At 34.8% G+C, this 19,703-nt stretch overlaps 1 long non-coding RNA gene across 2 annotated transcripts in view; it reads left to right on the top strand.

The window, feature by feature from the left end:
- The window catches only part of LOC144301622 (uncharacterized), a 114,313-nt gene that overhangs the window by 82,470 nt on the left and 12,140 nt on the right, over positions 1-19,703 (top strand). Inside the window, exons 2-6 of one of the 2 annotated variants that reach the window (XR_013368378.1) lie at positions 3,696-3,761; positions 7,933-8,065; positions 9,004-9,196; positions 16,308-16,429; positions 16,913-18,394. This is a non-coding gene — a long non-coding RNA (uncharacterized LOC144301622). Of the gene's footprint in view, positions 1-3,695; positions 3,762-7,932; positions 8,066-9,003; positions 9,197-16,307; positions 16,430-16,912; positions 18,395-19,703 lie in introns of those variants that run through there. The other variant, XR_013368379.1, reaches the window with a different exon arrangement.

The following is a 19,703-nucleotide window of genomic DNA, read 5'->3' as shown; positions in this document are numbered from 1 at the left end:
GATCACAGGCTGCAACTGTTGTGATGAGCACCGGTTGTTGTATGGAAGTTTTGAATCACTCTATTGTACACCAGAAACTAATGTTACACTGTGTGTTAACCTACTAGGGTTTAAATAGAAACTTTAAAAAATAAAAAATAAAATAAAATCCCAGGCAGCATTGATGACAAGATATTCCCTCAAAGCAAGGGGCTAATGACTAAGTCAGTCTTTTTGACAAAAGAGCTCTTAATTTTATAGCCTCGTTTCACATCTCTTTGAATTCCTCTTGTACTTATTTTTCAGAATTAGACAAAAACAATACTTCGGCTGACATTGTGAATATGCTTTACTTGATTGTCAAGACCCAATAGACTTTCAAAAAGAAGCTCAAGCAATTTCTCTGGCACTTGGTGAATAAAATCGATCATATTATCTCCTATAAAGAATTTCTTTAACTTTGCCAATTCAATAATTCTTTGTTTTCCAAATTAAGAATATTTTATAATTTATTTTGGTAGTTTAGGTTTCCACAGTCCCATTATAACTCATGCTACTTTGTATTTTATCATTGAGCACACATGGGGGGTTTGAGCCACCAACGGAAATCCCTGGGGCACTATAGGAAAGTTTACCTGCAGGATTATCATATTTTCACTTACAGGTTACTTTTGAACAGTTTTTGAAGAGGGCGCTGCCGGAGTCAGAGTAAGAATTTTCACCAGCAGATACGAATCAAACACCAGGGGGCAGGCTTGGATCACAAAAGTTTGTCAGCATCCTCTGCTTGGAGAGAAGTGAAGGGTTTGTACAGGAAACAGTAGTGCAATCACTTTGGTTTACAAATTGGATTTTGGATTTTTCCTAAAAGATAATCTATTTGTTTCATTTCCGCAAATCCAGGAGATTATAATTCATATAACATTTTACATTTTATAATTTTGTAAAATAAAAAATAAACTTTCTCAATTCCGATTTTCTATTTAATTCTACTCAACATACATTATCTTATTAGGGATAAAGTTTGTTTGTTTGTTTGTTTGTTTGTTTGTTTTACAAATAGTACTGCTCTCTAAACGTTAATCTACATGACAAATTTTTTTGTAAACCTAACCAAACAAACAGAAAATATTTAATTGGATATTGACAAAATACTTTGGAATCTTAAATCTTTAAAAGATATTTACTTTTATGTACATTATTATGGAAAATTTGATATTGCTGATGTGCAAAAAGGAAAAAAATACCGGGCAGCTTTCATCTATAGACTCAAAGAGAAGCAGTGTTACCATCTAGTGTACTTCTTTTAAGATAAATTTTTTCACCAAGATATTTCTCGATCTCAATTTACCTGCTTTTATTTTTCATTTAATAATTTTACAATTTTTCTGTCATTGAATATTCTTCTACATAGTGATGTGTGACAACTTCATAGTATTTATTGTATCCATGTGCATAATTTGTATCCTCAATACCTTATTTTAAGTTACTTAGATTACTTACAACTTTTGAGAAGTTCCTTTACAATAAAAATAACATATTCTTTGGCTTCTCAAATAGGAGGACTGTAATGCATATATTTTCCTATTCAGACTTTTTTTATGCATTGAGAAGAACAACATAGTTTAACTTCAGTGTGAAAGATGAATTTCAGATGAGGACAGTACACTAATTTACAGCATCTTGAAGAGAGGTGAATCACAATTTAGAGGCCAGTTTTCACACTCATTTTAGGTATTAGTTATCTAATTCTCTTCCTATGGCATTACGTCAAACCACATTTAATTACCACTTGTCCAAGTAAGGCATTTAAAATGTGGTTCCTCATTGTGACTAAGAATATGATCAATTTTTATTCCCATTATTTAAATCATCCCAATTTAATGCCGCATAAAAACACTTTAATGGTAGGCTTTCTCATATTTCAAGGTATATTTCTGTGTCAATGCACATTTATGCCATTGCCAGTGACAACTACAGTGCTTAGGGTCACTCCTAAACTTACAGAAGTAAAATTATTTAGTAAAATTAAATTAAAAGTAAAAGTAAAATTAAAGTAAAATTATTTAGGACTATCTGAAAAAAATGGCTTTTAAGGTTTTTGTACTGATATGAATTGTGAAAATAATTGTGGAATTATACAACCAGTGATGACAATCGGTGCTTGAACACATTGTTTGAAACATCTTTATGCCCCAGATTCCTCTTCTGTAAAGTAGGGTTGGGCAGAGCTATTTTTGCAAGATTACCACATTAGAAGTGTTTGCTCTAATGAACCTGCGGTGCTGGGCCCCCTTTATGGACACTGAAAATATGGAAGGACATTATGCTGTGTAATAGTTAACTGCTCCAAAGCCTTATGTTTAACAGCAGGGGATGAGGTGACCTTACATTTGATGTAAACCCTTCTCCTCCCCTTAAGGATAGATTATAAACCCAGGCATTGGGCCTAAAATGATGTCACTTCTTGATTTTTAACCCCAACTTCAGTGGTCATGAAGGGATTCACATTCTGGAGTTAAGACATACCTTTTCAGACCTCTTTGCCTCCATGAAAAATGGCCAAAATAGTCCCAGAACCTCACATATAGCTGGTAGGATATAAAATGGGGCAGTCACAGTATCATACAGTTTGACAGTTCCAAAGAATACTAAACATAGGTACCATGTGGCCCATTAATTCAACTCCCAGATATATCCCCCTCAAATAAGAATAAACATCCACACAAAGATTTGAACATGAATTTCCATAGCACCATGATTCATAATAGCACAAAAGTAGAACCAATCTAAACCTATCAACCAATGAATGCAGAATGAAAGTGTGTTATAGCCATAAAATAGAATCTTATTTGACCATAAACAGGAATTGAACACTTATACAGGCTACAGTGTGGATGAACCTTGAAAACATTCTGCTGAGTGAAAGAAGCCGGTACAAACACATACATCTTATGATTCTATTTATGTGAAATGTCCAGAATTGGGAAATCCTCAGATAGAGGAGGTAAATTAGAGTTGCCTTTGGCTGGGAATGGGGAGGTGGGGAGGGAGAATAGAAAGTAAATGCTAATGGGTTTAAGGTTTTTTTGTGTGTGTGTGGGGGGGTGATAAAAATATACCTAAATTAGGTTTGGTAATTGTTGCACAACTCTGTGAATATGTTAGAAACCAATGGGGCACCTGGGTGGCTCAGTGGTTGAGGGTCTGCCTTCAGCTCGGGTCATGATCCCTGGGTCCTGGAATCGAGTCCCACATCAGGCTCCCTGCACGGAGCCTGCTTCTGCCTCTGCCTATGTCTCTGCTTCTCTCTCTGGGTCTCTCATGAATAAATAAATAAATAAAATCTGTAAAAAAAGAAGAAAAGAAAAGAAACCAATGACTTGTGGACAATTTTAAATGGGTAAAAAACATATGTTATATTAACTATCTTAATAAGGCTGTTAAAAAAAAAAAAAAGATGTCCAAGTTAGCCAGCCCTCCCTTTTCCTCATCCCCGAAGCTTAGACCTTCACCTAAACTCCCTAGTGCTATTTGCTAGGTCCCGTCTTATGTCCATTATCCCCATTATTTCAGGCACCACAAAACTCTCAGAATCCCAAGTCTCCTTTTACCTCCTCACTCTTATCACTGTCAGGCTCTGCATATGGCCCATTCCTTTACCTCCCCTCACTCCTGCCCTACTAAATACCCTCTTCATCTTCTTGCATTAACAGAAACCTGGTTGTCTCCTATCAGCACTGCTTTCCAGAAAACTCTCTCAACCAGTAGACTTCATTCCGGTAGGTCCAGAGGGAATATATTGTCTTTGCTCCTCAATTATATTTTCAGATCCTCCTAACCTTAAATCTTATGTCATCAGATTATTTTAATATTCTCTCTTATGTTACTAACTTCAACCAAAGTTGTTCTTCTGGCCCTCTCAATAATCTTAATTCAGTCCCTTTTCTTTTCTTTTTAAGATTTATTTATTTATTTATTTTGGAGAGAGAGAGGGAGCATGAATGGGGAGAGGCAGAAGGAGAGGGAGAGAGAATCTGAAGCAGACTCCTCACTGGATGCAGAGCCTGATGACGAGCTGGATCTCATAAGCCTGAGTCGTGATCTGAGCCAAAACCAAAAGTCTAATGCTTAACCAGCTGTGGCACCCAGATGTCCCTTATTTCCATTTCTTATCTTAGGTCTTGATGATTTGAATAGCCGCAATACACTGGCTTCTAGTATTTCTTCTCCACTGCCTTACCCCAGCCCCCACTTGATTGAATAGAGTTAATGAATGAAAATTATTTCTCAAATGTTAATCTACTATTTATGTCACCAAAGTCCACATACATTTAAAATAATATGTGCCAGGGATGCCTGGGTGACTCAGTGGTTGAGCATCTGCCTTCTACTCAAGGCAGGATCCCGGGGTCCTGGGGAAGCCTGCTTCTCCCTCTGTTTATATCTCTGCCACTCTCTCTGTGTCTCTCCTGAATAAATTAATAATATCTTTAATAAAATAAAGTGTGTGCTTATATTAGAACACCTTGTCTGCATTTTTAAAAAATTGTTTCAAGAAAAGAAGCAAAGAATTATTGATTTTATTTTTCTATTTCCTTCTTCAACACACAGGTGTGCATAGTGATGGGGATATTTAGAGACATTGAGAAATCCAGAAACAAAATATTCAGCAAATGATAAAGTATGATCGTACATGTAAGGAGCAATAGGCCAAAGATAATACTGCCAATGTGTTAGTATATATTCAATAAATCAATTAAAAAGATATTTCTTTATAGTTTCAAAACTAACTAAAAGATATATTTTTCACTTGGAAATTTCTAAGAAATCCAGAGCCACAATTGTAGCTTTTGGTAAAAACAAAACAAAACAAAACAAAACAAAACAAAACAGCTTTATAAAGATTTTCCAAGGGCAGCCCCAGTGGCCCAGCGGTTTAGCGCTGCCTTCAGCCCAGGATGTGATCCTGGAGACCCAGGATCGAGTCCCACATCAGGCTCCCTCTGCTTCTTCCTCTGCCTTTGTTTCTCTCTCTCTTTCTCTCTCTCTCTCTCTCTCTCTGTCATGAATAAATAAAATCTTTAAAAATAAAAAAATAAAAATTTTCCAAAATTTTCAAAAGGGGTTTCTAGTCACTAAACAATTTCTTTTTAAAAAGTTACATAAATTGTTAACAAAATATTAGTCAATGCCACTCTTGCTTAGACAAGGTTTATAAAGGGTAAATATCATTGCATTTCTTTACTGAGTAAAATCCCTTCATGCTCCTCAACATCTGCAAGACGGACTCCTTTGCACCATGCTCCTGGTCCCTAGGTGTGTCCCCTGGCTGAGTCTGCAGCCTCACCTGCACTCACAATCCCCTGCTCTATTTCTAGGACTGAAATATCAGTCCTATTTCACATTCTTCAAGTATTTTTAAGTTCCAGGACAATCCTGGGAATTTTGAGATTCACCAGTTTTTGCCTGGTGCAGAAATACCATAAATGGAAATGCCTTACAGATGGAAGATTTTCTCATTCTATCGTCAGGACTCGAAGGAGCTTTATTTGAAATCTATAAAGACAAGGAGTTGGTGGTTATGTGGGAATAAATCAAATGATGTGACCTGTCAGCTCAGTTCCTTGCATTCAACACTCTCTTAACACATTTAGTCTTAAGGGAAGAGGTTCCAACTACATAAAGTCACAGCTTTTATTTTAACCATTCACAGTAGCAGACCTCTAAATTGAGAAAGACTTATGAAGGCTTTAAAAAAATACTTATTTTGTTATTTGCATTCTGTGCATAGAAAAAAAGATATTTAATGGATCATTTTTACTAAGCATATGCCCTGTTTTATCTTTATAAGAGAAATAGCTGATTACAGTGTTATCTTTGCATTTCCCTCCTGTCAAAAATATGAAAAATTTTATTTAAAATGATTAAAACAGGGCAGCCCAGGTGGCTCAGTGGTTTAGCACCACCTTCAGCCCAGGGCATGAACCTGGAGACCCAGGGTTGAGTCCCTTGTCAGGCTCCCTGCTTGAAGCCTGCTTCTCCCTCTACCTGTGTCTCGGCCTTCATTCTCTCTCTCTCTCTCTCTCTCTCTCTCTGTATCTCATGAATAAATAAATAAGATCTTTAAATTTTTTTAAATTTAAAAATAAAATGATTAAGACAATAATGAGTAAATATGATTGTTTTGCAACTATGGGTATATAGGCAATTAAGATGGGAATTATTAAAACAAATTAAAACATTTATAAGTTACATAATTCAGCAGTTATATGTTTAATATGTCAAAAATGACTTCATTGTTTTACTTTTGATTGATGTGTAAGTTTATGGAAGGCTAATTTTGTAACTTCATATTTTAGTATTAGTAAATTCACAAATATTAATTAGCATGTAAATTAAAATGAAATCCTCACATCCAGAAAAACTCAAAAATGTTATGCTTTTCATTAAAAGTGTTTTAAAATGTCATATACTCAAGAATATATATCTACTATATTTTAGAATATACAGATTAAAATAACAATGTAGCATATATTTTTATCTTACCTTCTGAAGAATGATGTTTGTTATTATATATAATTTCTACTTTTTTACAAAACCTTTCAAATTCTATGTCCTCCCTACAGCAATTCCTTACCCATATCCCCAACGCACACAAATAATAAAAACCTTCCTTCTCAGTACATTTGGTCCCTGTACAATACTGTGTGATATAAAAGGGTCAGAATACTTCAAGTTGCTCATGATAGAAAAAAATTAAAAATGGAAGCACAAAAAATTAAAGTTTCATCAGAAAGAATTTTTCTCCACTTCCTAGAGCTCATAACTATCTCTTTTCATTTTCAGTCATATCCATCAAACCAAGGGCATCCTCCAAGTGAGGTCACCACAGAAGTTAAAAAACATACTCTAAGCTTGTGAGGACCTGTCTGAATGGTTTTATTAGTAGGATGTGTCAACACCAACGTTTGGTCTGATGTAAAATTAAGTTTTGAAATGACATATATTTCCTGTGTTCTCTAGTTAAGCAGAGATTTCTTTCAGGCTTTCTCTTTCTTTCTTTCTTTTTTTTTTTTTTTTTCTAGTCATGTGTAGAGGAAAACAAAGGACTCCAGAAGACCCCGAAGAAGGAGAAATAATTGTCTCATTTTATTTTAAATGCATTCTCTCTTCTTTTCTAGTCCCTTGGCTCCAGGAAGGTCTGCCTCACTCTCCTAATAAGGAAAACTGGCTGAGGAACTCTGGAGCCAGGAGAGAGCACTCAAAGGCCACTAAAAGTCACAGAATAGTGCTTCAGGCAGAGGAGGGCCCGGAGACATATAGGCTATAAGAGTATAAAGGAATGGGGGAGAGGAGGGCAACAGGAAGGAGACCTACAGGGTAATGAAAATGATTGACTTCTAGTAGATGAAGACGAAAATAAAATTACCCTTACCTTTGTATAGCCAGTCAAGGGGGAAAGGAGAGCTGAAGGTTGGTTACATTTGTTGAGGGGAAGAATATGTACATGAAAATTTGTATTCTTGTGTCTTTCTTGATTTTCAATCTTGTGATCTATGCTTATCTAAAAGGGGAGTGATTTGAAGCCAGACTTCCAAACGGTGGATCACTGATCTTCTGCTATTTGAGGGAAATCAAAATTGTCACTTTTTTATAGTGAGCCACAGTGGCTCAGCAGTCTGAATTCATCCCTTCAGGATTACATCTTTCTAATAAACATTCTTTCTAGAATAACATACATATCCATTTTCCTCAGCCCTATCACACACACTCATTCACAAACAAAATGATGAAACTTGCGTGAAGCAATAGAATAGAAAGCTAGGAGTGTGCTGAAGTAATGAGACAGAAGGAGAGAAATTTGTACAGAAGGAGAATCTTTGTACAGAGAAGACAAGTGACAGAGATTGCCAAACTTAAGACCATTTTCTGCCTCCCTTCTCTACTCAGTTTATGCCTAAAGAGAACATACGTTGAGCAAACCAAGGAAGGCTCTGGCATAAACTAGAGCTGGTGACATGGGACATCAAGCTAAGCTGTGATTACTTCATCAGAGATTACCTTTCTAGAGGATTCTGAAAAGGTATACTGGAAAAAAGCCGGTAAAAAGCTGTTTATTGTCACAATTTTCTGTATGTCTAATTGATGTGTTTGTAGGGATAAGCATCCCTGTGTCAAACAGTGACGGTCCAAAGTTTTTATGAAAGGCTTGGTTGTAACATTGTACTTGTAGTTAGTGGAATGAAGATGGTATTCATACAACTGAGACAATCTACACTTCTTTGGGGTTGATTTTTAAAAACCCCTAAAAATAAAACATCTATCAAAAGCTATTTTGAAGAAATTTTAAAACAGCCAGTAGTAAAAGGAAAGCATCATCATCATAGTTTTATTATATTTGAAGGTGGGAGATAATGAAATATAAATTGCATTTAGACACTTTACATTAGGTTATTCTTTGGTAACAGAATAGTCCTGATGAGAAAATTTTGTTTTATGAATTTTTTTTTCCTGAATAAGAGGTGAATCACTGGGTGTAGAAACAAATGATTAATTACCACCTACACTCTACCACCCAGTTATTTTGAAAATCATAATTTTCCCTCCCATTTTCCAGATTTTCCACACTGAAAGGAAATTCTATCTGTTGACATGAAAGAAAGTAATATTCCATATAAAATTCTCAAGACAGATGCCAACCAATCCATTTGCACTACTCTTCATTTTCTAAATTTGCTTTCCAAGAGCATTTACCTACCTTTACACACATTGTACAACTTATTCTAGGAATTGGGAGTATGTGATCAAATAATATATTGGAAAATAAAAGAATTTTCAGAAGCCAATGATCAGATTTTAGAAAAACTGCTAAATAAATATATCAAGATGAATTGCACTGGGGATTTCCATAATTTAAAATATGAAGTCATGGCATAGAAGTACCTGTTAAACATTTCTTCACCTTTTAATTCCATTAAATGCTATGTTCCCTGTGTGCTAAATTTGTCTACTTTCTAATAGATTTGATATAAGCTGCAGTTATGATTCTAACTGAAGTTAAGTCGTGAGCCTGGGAAGACATTGAAAAGTTCAAAGGAACCTTGAATTCTTGTGAATCACAACTACAATGCTGGAATTCATCTTGAAAAGACAATGCATTGTGTGTTTCATACATCATCTAACACAGTGTTTGGGCTCTTATTACAGGCTACATGTAAGTCATAGAACATTAATCACTGCTTATTTCTTCCTCTTAAATTAAAAAATAAGTGCATATTACCAGTACTAAGTAGCTAAAATTTGGTCATTTTTCTCCATGTACATATTGCAAAGGACCATTTTCTGAGGAACAGTCAAACTTGATGTTTAATACCATTGCTTTAGTGTTAACAAAGATTAGTTAGAGGAAATTTAGCCAGTTTTAAAATATTTTATTTATTTATATGAGAGAGAGAACACAAGTGGGAGAAGGGGTGATGGGGGACAAGCAGAATCCTTGCTGAGCAGGGAGTCGGATGCAGGGCCTGATCCCCATCCTCTCGTGTTTACCTGAGCCAAGTCAGATGCTTAACCTACTAAATCCCCTTAGACACCATGAATTAGCCATTTTTACAAAAATACTTTAATATTTTCTGTAATTTTTGCTTAAGAGCAGATATGTTTTGAAAGATGTCTTAGGGAATGAGCATTGTAGACAATGGTGAAAAGTAATGAAAAACTAAAACAATACATAGAAGAGTAATAGAATATTGCATTTACTTCTATAATAATATTGCCTCCACTGCAAAATTCTTATTCATAATTACATAGGTAGCATGATGGTTTGATATGAAGTCCTTTACAAGAACAAGACATATTTTACTCAAATTTACCATTTCTATTATTGTCAGCAGGAGATGGCAGCACAAAATGATCAGATAGTCTTTTTTTGAGAAACTATCTAAAGTCTCTATGCTTTGTGAATATAGATATAACCCAAATCTATATTTACATATTACATTGATGCTACATTGTGTTTTACTTATCTTGTTAATTACCCTCTCAAACTGAAAATTATTTATAAAGTTACTATCTATGGAAATATCTTTCTTCATCTTCTTGAAATCTCCAAATGTTGCTTTAAACAATTTGGAGTAGATTCTCACATTTTAAAATGTAAAATATCTGATGAGACCCTTTCTGAAAATGACTGCTTCCTCATAGTTTCTTTGGATTTTCTTTTGTAAATGAGGATAAGCAGAAACAGAAAGACATTGGCACTGATGAAAGGAAAAAAAAAGGTACAGTCTTTGAATGTTTTTATTCAACTAATGGAATATTGTGAATTATTGAGTGACCATGAGAATCATGTAGTCTTTGAAATCATTAGGCAAGTGCATGTGTTGGCAATTTTCACCAACTTTTACTTCCCTTGCTCTAACCATCCCAGGACCTTGAGATCGTGATCTGAACTGAAGGCAGATGCTCAACTGACTGAACCACCCAGGCACTCCTCTTTTACAGAACTCTTAAAAGCTCAGAACAATCCAAAGAGTATTTATTCAAGTAAAGTGGTTGAAACTTGTGGCTCAAATCAACTATATTCTTAACTTATTTTTTGCCTGCTTGATCGATTAGTGATATAGAGATATTGAAGTCTCCAAGTATCATAGTGGACTTATCTACTTCAGCTTTCAGTTCTATTAGTTTTATCTCATGTATGTAGACACTCTTTGGTTTTGTGTATACATATTTAATGTCTTATTGAAGAATTGACTCCTTTATAATTACATAATATCCTTTTTTCCCCCTGATAATCTTCTTCCTTCTGAAGTCCACTATGTATAGTGTTAATATAGCTATTGCAATTCCTTTTGAATATCACTAACAAATTGAAAATCAACCAATGTAATCTACTGTTATCAACAAACTAAAAAGGAAAAAAATATATTGTTATATCTGTTGGAGCAAAAAAAAATCACTTGATAAAGTCCAACACTCATTTATTATATAAAAGAAAGTCCCAGCAAAGTATTGAATGGAAGTGTTCCTAGAATGTTTGAATTCTATCTGCCATCAATCTCTAAACTTTGACATCCGCTATCTAGTAGGCTAAATAATTCAGCAAAATGTATTTAACCTCCATTTATTAAACACTTTTTGGTTTTAAACTAAATGTAGTTTATAGTTAAAACTAAAGATAGGGGATCCCTGAGTGGTTCAGTGGTTTAGCGCCTGCCTTCGGCCCAGGGCGTGATCCTGGAGTCCCAGGATCAAGTTCCACATCAGGCTCCCTGCATGGAGCTTGCTTCTCCCTCTGCCTGTGTCTCTGCCTCTCTCTCTCTCTCTGTTTCTCTCATGAATAAATAAATAAAATCTTAAAAAAATACTAAAGTTAGTTAAGATGATTAAGGCAGTTAAAAATTATAAAAACCTTGTTGTAGATAAATCATGTAGATTTCTTGGTCCCCATCATATAATTCCAAAAAAGAAGTATATTGCAGCAACAATCACAATTTTAACAAACCAAAGCTTGGAAACAAATTTCAGTGATTTAGCATTAAATTCTTCAGAAAAATCATGTGCAAAAAAGTATGAGATTAAAAGAGAAGAAATGACATTGTCTACTTGCGGATGACATAATCAATAGTGAGGAAACCACAAGGAATCTTAAAAAAACAAAACAAAACCAAAAAACAAACAAAAAGAAACAGGAAAACCTCCTGAAAAGAATAAGCAAGTATAGCAAGTTAAAGCATACAAGATCACAATACAGAGGTGAAAATAGATGACACAAATATGTCAACCAAATTTCAACAAAACAACAAGGCAGTTGAAAGAAGTGATAACCTTTTCAACAAATAGTTCTTAACAATTAGACATCCATATGTCAAAAACAGAAAAAAAAAAAAAAAAAAGAAAACCTAAACACATGCCTTACACCTTCAGAAAATTAACTCAATTCATCATAGACCTGCATGTGAAACTATAAAATTCTTAGGGAAAGAACAAGCTAAAATATAGAAAATATATGTGACTTTGGATTTGGTGATTAATTTTTAGGTACAATATCACATTATTCTTTTAGATACATCAAACAGAAAAATAGGAAAGATAAAATGGATTAAAATTAAAAACTTCTCTGAGAAAAACACTGTGAAGAAAATGAAAAGAAAGATCACACAGTCGAAAGTATTTGCCAAAAACATATATAATAAAGGGCTTTTAATAAAAATATACAACACATTTCTCAAAACAAACAATAATAAAATGAAAAACCCTATTTAAAAATGGACAAAATATCTGAACAGAAACTTCACCTGTTATATAGTTGGCAGATACTCCTGTAAAAAGATGTTTAACATCCTTTGTCTTAATGTGATACCATTGAACACTTAGCATAGCTAACATTTAAAAACTGCTGGTATCAATTGCTATGAAGAATATGAAAAAACAGAAACTCACTTATTGCTGATGGGAGTGCACAAGGGCACACACAGCCCTTTGGGAAGAGAATTTGGCAGTTTCTTAAAAAGGTAAACATTGGCTACCATACAATCCAACAATCATGCTTCTAGGTTGCTACACAATTGATTTGATAAAAACATATTAAATATGATTATTTATAGCAGTTTTACTCATATCTGGTAACAACCAAGATGTACGTAAATGAGACAAGTATGCAGTAGATTATTATTCAATAATAAAATGAAATAAACTATCAAGGAATTTGGTCTGTTAGAATATGTATGTGACACAGATTAGAAGGGTACTTGTATAGAATTAAATTAACAAATGTTCCATAATTTTTAAAAAGTTCATGTCTAATTATGGGAAAATTATCAAATATCCTTTAAAATGGCTGTTTGGGGTTCTTAGGTATCTTTAAACCATAAGATTTTTCTTACATGTGTTTTTTTGGGTAAAGGAATCTTTTAGCTTTCATTCTAACCTCATAGGGTTCCACAGCTCAGAAAACTGATAGTGAAAACTATCCTTACAAGGAAGGCTTAGCAGTGTCAAGAGAATTTCATTAAGGTTAAAGAGAAATTAAATAACCTTGAGTTGGGAAGTGAGATTTCATGTCTCAATGTCTAGTGCTTTCAGCCAATTCCTATTGCTAGTCAGCAGTTTAAAAAAAATGAGTGATCATTATTTTGATAATTTAGGTAAAATTATACAAAATGAACTTTTTTATTGATTTCTTCATGGAAACTAAGCCCCATAAATGTTAGCCAGTCTGAGTCATAAAATCAGTTTTTTTTGTTTGTTTGTTTGTTTTGGTTTGCTCTTTAAATCTTATCCTCTAGATCATATTGAAGCTGCTACTTGCCGGAAGCTTTGCATATTTGCCTTTGGACATGAATATAAATACTTACTTGACCAAATAGGTTTTCTATTATATATGGGTGGATATACATATGAAATAGAGATAGAGATACAGAGATAGAGATACCTAACCCCAGAATATGTATTTATATTATTAATTGGGAAATCTGATTTTCTTTAGTTGATTCTACAAGATTTATCTTAGCTCCTATCTGAATTATACTAATTGAAAGTGGATTTCTTTTATGTATATAAAAGAGTAATCTGATTTCCATCACATATAACCTCATGTTGTATTAGGAGTCATTCACACAAAATAGTACGTCTCTAGAAGTTGGTTTAGCCATGAAGATAACACCCACATAACTAATTGTTTTTGCAGTTTTCTTCTTATTTTTTTATTTATTTTATTTAATTATTTTATTTTATTTGGGGCAGGGGGCATTTGAATAATGGGGTCATGATTAAGATGCTTTTAGATTTATAGCTTCTCCCTGACTAAGAGAATGTGCCATTCATACAAATATCCGTTAATATTACATTTCATGTAAAAAAGATGAAGTAGAGCACAGGAATTTGAGAGAATATCAACTTTCCACATTCTCTTTCTAAGTATTATGACATAATGTGAAATTTCCTCTTGAGTAGAATGCCAGATGTAGTCATCCTTGACGACTGATTTATGGTGAAGGTGAGGTTGTCAATAAAGTGAAAGGGGATTCATAAGCCAATGGCGAAAAGCAACATGCACTGACTGGCAACAGGGTGTATTAAATAACTAGAATTGCAGCTTTCATTCATTGAGACATTCCCTAGCCTACATGTGTCATCAAAGAAAGTGCCATATGCCACATGAAGAACAGGAAATGACTGTGCCCTGAATGTAGCATGTAATTAAAAAAAAAAAAAAAAAACAGCTATTGTGAAGTAATTATACTGAAATTTAATTATCAATAAAAACAATTGTGTAGATTCCTTTGATACTTAAGGTAATTAATAGGTCCTAAGATTAAAGAACTGACAAAATATCTATCATTCTCTATTCTTATTTTGCGTATTTTAGTTTTCATGCAAATTTTATTTTTTAAGTTTTTTATTTGACTGTAGTAGACATGCAATGTTACCTTAGTTCATGTGAATTTTCATTATTAGTCTTTGGGAATAGCAAAACCAGAAAAACTTCAATTCCATTTCCTTTGGTCATTTCCTACGAAAGGATGAAATAGTGATGTAAGTGCAAACCTAACCTTCCCTCACTGTTTCTTTCTTTCTCCTTTCTAGTCATTTTCTACCATCTCCACATGCCCTCAACCATTGAATATCTGGTCCACCCTGCATCTCTGGTACAAGCTACAGTGCTTTTAACTAATTCCAACTCCTCTAGGCACTCCTAGCTCCAGACCATCTCTTGTCAGTTATTGCAGTAAATAAATTTCTACAAGGTTACCCTGCTTCAACACTTTCCTCTAAACTACTTACTGTGTAGAAACATGAGCAATCTTTTTAACTGAAGTAAATTTTTATCACTCCTTTATATAAAGTCCTCTGATGGCTTCCTACCCCCTCAAAATAGAATACTATGACTTTTTATGTCGACGTGTTCTTTATAATCTGGTCTCAGTTACCTCCGGGCCTCAGCTCATGCTAACCTCACCCTTTTCATCTTTGCTGGCACCATATTGGCCTCCTGGGTGATCATTAAATATACTAAACATGGTATTATTCAGAACCTTTGCAAAAGCTATTTATTGTCCCTGGAATATTCTCCAAAGTATCCTCATATTTTGGTCCTCACAATTTTAAGTTCTTACTAAACTATCACCTTATGAGAAGGCATTATCTGACGTAAACAGTCCCCTGCCCCGGGAAGGCCTATTCCCATTGTCTACTATAGTTATCCTTATAATGAGTATCGGGATCTAATATATCATATATTTACATTGTTTGCTTATTGGCATGTGTTGCTCACTAAAAATAAGTGTACTGGGGATCCCTGGGTGGCTCATCAGTTTAGCGCCACCTTCAGCCCAGGGCGTGATCCTGGAGACCCGGGATCGAGTCCCACTTCGGTCTCCCTGTGTGGAGCCTGTTTTTTCCTCTGCCTGTGTCTCAGCCTCTCTCTCTCTCTCTCTTTCTCTCTCTCATGAATAGATAAATAAAATCTTAAAAAAAAATAAGTGTACTGAGGAGAGAAACTTTATGTCTTTTTTTCATGGTTGCAAATGTTGCAAGTGAATCAGAGCCTGTAACAAATAATTTCTAATAAATAGGTATTGAAAAATGATGGAGGAAATGAATGGATAAATGACATGGAACGTGTCTATGTGTCTGTGTGTATGTGTGTGTTTTTTCCAATTCATTACTAAGTATGAAAATATTTGACACTATCCTTTCCCTCTGTAGAGGAGATTGAGGCCTGCACATAACAAGATAACAAATGCCATTTTTTTTCTTTTTTTTTTTTAAGACTTTATTTATTTATTCATGAGAGACACAGAGAGAGGCAGAGACCCAGGCAGAAGGAGACATAGGCCCCCTGCAGGAAGCTGATGTGGGACTAGATCCCAGGACCCCAGGATCACAATCTGAGCCAAAGGCAGACACTTAAGCACTGAGCTACCCAGATGCCCCAACAAATGTCATTTCTTATGGGTCTATTCATCTGGCAGTTACTTAATCTGAGCATTTTAAGACCCAACTCTCCTTACACAATTCCACTGAGGTGAAGTCAGGTCCTAATAACACGAGTTGGCCATCTTTCAAAAGACTCCTGATGTCCTGAACCCATTGTTTCTCCTCTAGGACCCTGGTATGTCATATTTCTTTGCTAAATCTAAATTCCACATTTTTTCTCTCAGAATTCTTTCAGAGGAATAACTCACAGCATTGTACCTTAGGATGATCTATTGGCAACTTGGATATTGGTATGAATTTTCATATGTGATTGGTGACTTTGATGGCATTTATGGCTGGAAAACCACCATCTGAAAGGGTGTGCATGTCTTTCTGTCCTCTAGGATACTGATGTTTATTTTTGGAATAGGCTTTCTTCTGAGAGAAGAGTTGCTTGAAATCATGCAGATGTATTTTAAGAATGTACTCAAGAGAGGCACCCAAGAAGACATTTTGTATGGAGATGGTGAGTATTCTATTTAATAATAAAATCTGAGTGGAATAAATTCATAATATGATAGAACTGTTAAAAATTTCATTTTGAAGAAAAAAAGGTTCCCAAATACTCCATGCATATAAAATATGTTTTTAAGAGCATGTATTTATCCTATTTGCTTGCTTATTTGTTTTGGTTTCAACATTTACTCACAGTAGTGTGAAAGCTAAAGCCAGACAAAAGTGGAAGAACTTTCCATTTTAATTTTACCTTTACTTCATGCTTGTAGAAAAAACAGGTAAAGGAGATGCTCTAGTCTGCTTGGAAGGTAACTTGGCTCCACTGAAGGTGATATACATACTGTATAATCAACATGATAGAAGTGAACTTTGCATAATATAACATCAACTTCTATGATTGTTTTCCTGTGTCTTGGATCCAGGCAACTTTCAGGTGGGAGAAACTCCCAAAGAGATTTGATTTATTATCCTTCATGCATTCTGTAATATCCAGGGCAGAAAATGAAGTGAGACTTGAACTTGGAGAGAAAACAATGTCCTTTTCTTTTGAAGAGGATCAGGAAGCTGAAAGAAGGATTCCTGACAGTCAGGCTAAGCTGGACACCTCTGTGGAAACCTGCCAGGAGCTCTTCAAGAATAATGAAGTAGAGCCTAGAACCATGGACTTTAAGAATAGATAATAGCAGTTATAAACTACTTTTTCTTTCTATTTCCATGTTCTCTAAGTTTTCCAAATCTTAAATCTTATTAGAAGGTGCAGTCCTATCTCTTTTGTGTTATGGAAGATAAGAGAACATAATGTCTCCTTCCATTCATTAAAGGTCATTGAGGAGCATTAAGATGATTACTTTTGGCTCCAAATCCCAACTTCGTGTCTATATCACAAAGTTTGGCAGCATGGAAGGCAGTATCAGAGGGGAAAAAACTTGAGTTTAATTTTTTTTTTTTCTGGAAAAAACTGAGGCAGTTCCCAAGAAGTTAACAGAAATAGCTGGGAAGCCAGTTTCTGAAATTCAGGCGGCTCGGGACCTTGACAAAATAATTTGATGGAAAACAGATACACAAAGTCATTCTATAGACATAGGATAGTGAAGTTCAAGGACAAACAGCATTATTACACAGAATCTATTGTCTGAAGACAATAGATTTTTTTTTGGAATTTTTTTGTAATTCTGAAGCATCCACTCTGTTAACTGTTCTTTTAGCTTCTTTGGCATAGGGGATGAACTAGAAATCTTCCCTTGGCTTAGAGTATATATTTATTTCTATAAGGGCTGATTCAGAGAGCTTTTCCTTGTACCACTTTCTCCTTCACAAAGATGTATTTGGAAACCTCCCTGAGAATTGGCAACAGTTCTTACGTTTCCTAAAAATGTTCAAACTATTGAACATTCAAACTCACATGCAAATTTCCTCTTGGGGACAGTACTAGAAACCACAGATTATCTAGGAAAAAATAAATAACTCTAAATTGAAATTCCACTTAATGGTATCATAAACACAAAACACAATAAACCATTTATTAGAATTATTTTAAAAACTTATTAGAATTATTTTAATGGTAATTTTTAAACATTGGGGTACAGGTGTCCCTTTGAATCACTGCATTTGTATCTTTGGGGTGAATACCTAATAGTCTAATTGCTGGGTTGTTTCATTCATATGTGTAATACAAGAAACAGCACAGGGGATCATAGGGAAAGGGAGGGAAAATTGAATGGGAAGTCATTAAAGAGGAAAAAAAACCATGAGAGACTCTTAACTATAGGAAACAAACAGGATTGTTGGAGAGGAGGTGGGTGGAGGAATGGGGTAGCTGGGTGATGGGCATTAAGGAGGGCACGTGATATCATAAGCACTGGATGTTATATACAACTGATGAATTATTGAACACTACATCTGAAACTGATGATGTACTATAAGCTGGCTAACTGAATTTAAATAAAAAAATAAAAGTAATTTTTCAAGTTTTAAATTCAGAATCATAACTGAGCCATCATTTTATTTAATTCTTCTAAATGTATTAGATGTATGCAATGTTTAAGATATTTTGTAAAGGGGCGCCTGGAACCTCACCGCTCATGTGCCTGAGTGTTTGTGGCCATTTCTGTGTCTGGGCACGTGTTTGAACGTGGGGCGCGTGGCTCTGCAGGTGGCCCTGTGCTTTATCCATATGACATCGGTGCGTGCGTGTCTGTGGATGCGGAGGGGCTTCTGGGTTCTCTATTCTGTTCCATTGATCTATGAGTCTGTTGCTCAGTGGTTGAGCATCTGCCTTTTGGCTTAGGTCATGATCCCAGGTCCTGGGATCGAATCCTGCATTAGGCTCCTCTAAGGGAGTCTGCTTCCCCCCCTGCCTATGTGTCTGCCTCTTTATGTATCTCATGAATAAATAAATATAATCTTAAAAAAGACATTTTGTAAAAAGTTATATATAGGATCATCATGTCCCAATACTACATACATATGCAAATGTGAGAATTGCCAAAATTCAGTTCTAGAAAATTAAATTAATATTAAATTAATAATAAAAATCAGATTAATAAATCCATCACAAAATTGTCTTCATTTACCATTTCTCTTTCATTGAGAAATGTCACGATGGTAGTCATATTAGATTTTGTTTTGTGAAAACAACTCTAAAGATTAGTGGCAAAAATGATAATCATTTATCATTTATTATCGCTGAGTCTGTGGTTCAGCTGTGTGATGTTTCCTGGTCTGGATTTACTGGGTTGAGCTTTGCAGTTAGTTCATGGAATGGAGGATGGATCAAGATTCTGTCCTACATTCTCTCATTCACTAGGAGTCTTGCCTGGACTTATTCTTTTGGTGGGAGAAAGGTTCCCAGCACTAGGAGAGGGTGTGCCCCCCACACAACTACTTTTCATCTATTTTGTTCCATTGTCCAGGGAAAGTCACAAAGCCAAGCAAAGTCAGTGTGGGAAGGGACTGTCCAAAGCCATGAGTACAAAAGGAACATTTTGACCACCAATTTGTAAACAGTTTCTCAGTAGACATGGTTAACATGGATGAGATTCTAATAAATAAATAGAGGAAATTACAAAAGTGCTAATACAAACAAATTCTACGGTGGAAGGTCTTCCTTCAGGTTCGGAATTATAATATTTCCCTCTTTGTATTATTTCTTTTCATATTTATATCTAATTTTTTTGATGCAATAAAATATATGGTTTTATTTTGGCTAACATTCTCTTGAAACACATCTACGAAAATTTAATTCATTAATCAAATAGGAAAAAAAAGGACCGATCATTAATATG

Source organism: Canis aureus, chromosome 30 (genome assembly GCF_053574225.1).
Source record: "Canis aureus isolate CA01 chromosome 30, VMU_Caureus_v.1.0, whole genome shotgun sequence".
NCBI classification, from domain to species: Eukaryota; Metazoa; Chordata; class Mammalia; order Carnivora; family Canidae; genus Canis; species Canis aureus.
This window is presented reverse-complemented; position numbering and strand designations above follow the sequence as displayed.